Raw genomic sequence first — 2,676 nt, 5'->3', positions numbered from 1 at the left:
CCTCTCGCGGCGAGCTGACCCACTGCCAGCGTGCAGGGAGAGGAGGGCAGGCTCTAGCCATGGGGAGCTCACTGGGGCCCTGGTGAGCTGCGGAGGGAGAGCCCACTCTTCCCACGAGGTGCCCACCAGCCAGCTTCTGGCCTTCTGCAGCAGGGGCGGCTTTTCAGAAGCCCTGTAGGAGACTGACAGTCCTCGCTGCTAGACCGCAGCGCTGGTCAGTCTGCAAGCAGGGGGACCAGATCCCCCACGTCCCATCCCCATCCACGCAGGGTGCCCTCCCCACCTTCGGGAGGCCAGATTTATGCGACAATCAAGTTACAGACGTCTATCCGATGCTACCTCTGAGCCTGCCCGAGGACCCTGTCCCTGGAAGCCCTTTCCTCTGGGACGACCCTCCCTCCAGGCTCAGCCTGGCGTCTCTCACAGGAGCAGCCCACGCTGCCAAGCCCGCACGTGAGGGAGCTTGGCCTGGGGACTGTCCTACCCATGAGCTGGTACTGGGTCGCCGCTTGTCTCCTGAGCCACCTCTTGAGCCACAGTGGGATGCGAAAATGAGTGAGTGGGAACACAAACTGCTGCGCCTCATTTGCAGCCTCCGCTGGACCTGGTGGGTTGGGGGAAGAAGCTGGTGGTGTAAACCACGTTTTTCTTTTGCGCTTTTCTTCCCCCCCTGCTCCTTGTTTAGCTTTTTCAGTATTGCCTGCCCAAGCTGAGGAAACACAAACCGGACGCTGAGGAGCCGCAGGCACCCAGCCCTGGCCCAAACGGTGGCCTCAGCGCTGGTCTCCCTGCTGGGCGGGCAATACCTAACGAACCCGTTAGCAGCATTTACAGCCTCTCCTCGGTCCAGCACACCCTGGCAGGCAGCTGGGGACAGGCCCTGCTTTGCACTCTTTCTTTGCAAATGCTTTTTATTTTGTTTTAGGGGTTTTTTTAAGTGTTGAGCTGCTTTAAGGGTAGGATAGAGAAGGTGCCGTTCTGAGCAGTGCTGGCACAACATGCACCGATGTTGATAGAATGATTGTCAGTGTCCCTGAATATATATATATATGAGATGAAGTTTTGTTTTTAAAGATTGAATTCATAAATACAAATTTTAAAGCTGTATTTAATAAATTATTCGAAGAGAAATGCTGTGCTTTTTCATCCATTTCTGATGCTTATCCATGTGCCTGTTCATGCCCAATCCAGGAACGCACCTTGCTGATGTCATACTGAACAAAGCAGGTTTCTTGCTCTCCCGGGGAAGGAGGTGACGTCTGCCAAGGCTGCTGGGGGAAAAGAAGCCCGTCGCAGCCTGGGCACGGTGCTGGGCTCGAGGCTTCAGACGGTTGGAGGGCATATGGCACCGTGTGGGCTCAGCTCTGGGGAGGGCAGCCACTGCACCACTGCTTCGCTGGTGCTGCATCCTGCACCCGTGGTGTGTCCAAGCGGCCCACGGGTTGTGGACAGTGGACTGGAGAGGTGGGGTGGTGAGGAGGAAGGGCAGAGCAGGCTCTCCCTTCAGGAGGAGGGGGATGGAACAGCTGAGGTCTGGCTGGAAGGGCTGCAGACCATCAGCCCATTTGGAGTAAACTTATTAAAAATGGAAGGAGGCCCCTCCCCACGCCCAGTTTGGTGATCCCATGTCTGAAGCATGTAGGTGTTGCCTAAATCTTGTCATGGCAAGAAGCCGGAGGTGTGACCTGTGTCTCAGACGTGAGGATCCTTCTTCACTCTCCACTAAACTTACGCTTCTGCCCAGCTTTCGTTACTCAAGGCTCTCTGGTGCCTGGTGGTCTGTGCCTGCTGAGAAGAGCATTCTTCATACGCAGGGTGCTCGCTTTTCGTGGTGGTTTTGTCTCTTCCCCAGTGCTCTTCCTCCCAGTCAGTTGAACCTGTTTGGCCTGCCACAGCCCTGTAGCTCCTGTGGCCTTCCTTGCTGTGGGCAGTACGGATCCCTTCCACACCTCCGGAAAAATTCCTGTGAGCTGCTGATGCTTCTGGACATGCTGGGTTGGGCTGCAGGCTGCTGACCCATACTGGGCCGGGACTATGATCCTTGTTCTCCAGCCCTGAAGCTGAGCTGCTGGTGACGTGTCCAGCTCATGTTCCTCGGCTGGAAAACTGGAATGCTATGTGGTTACTGTGACCAGAGCCACTGGGGTGACCAGAGTCAGTCCTTGTCGTTCCAGTTGGAAAGGCACTGTTCGTGTATCTCCCAGCTCCGGAGTTGTGCCCTGCAGCTCTGCAGAGCTCCTTTATGCCTGAGCTTCCTCTCCCAAATTATATTTGCTACAGATCGGTCCTTCGGCACCTCGTGCTGGGCATAGTGTCCCCTTGGCAAAGCAAGGAGGGTGGGTGGGCACCCTCTTCCCTGGTGAGGCGTGTCCGTCTCCGCTGGGTGCTGTGGAGCAGTCAGAGCTAGACTGTTTCTTCTGGATGCTCATTCTGGGCGCACACAGCTCCTGCAGAGAGAGGCCCATCGAGGCAGCTCTGGCCGGGGTGCGGCAGGTCACCTCCCAAATTTTGTCTGCAAGAGCTTTGCTCTTGTGCAAGTGGACAGAAATAACTGGCAAAGCGCTCTGGTTTTCAACGCCCCTGCCAGCCTGGCCTGTCCCCCAGCGCTCCGGCAGGGACGCGAAGCCGCGCGCAAAGAGCCTTGCTCGCGTTTCCTGGCCCCCTTTGAACTGGTCC

Source organism: Buceros rhinoceros, unplaced genomic scaffold, assembly GCF_000710305.1.
Source record: "Buceros rhinoceros silvestris isolate BGI_N320 unplaced genomic scaffold, ASM71030v1 scaffold23085, whole genome shotgun sequence".
Lineage (NCBI taxonomy): Eukaryota > Metazoa > Chordata > Aves > Bucerotiformes > Bucerotidae > Buceros > Buceros rhinoceros.
Note: the sequence above shows the minus strand (reverse complement) of the source record.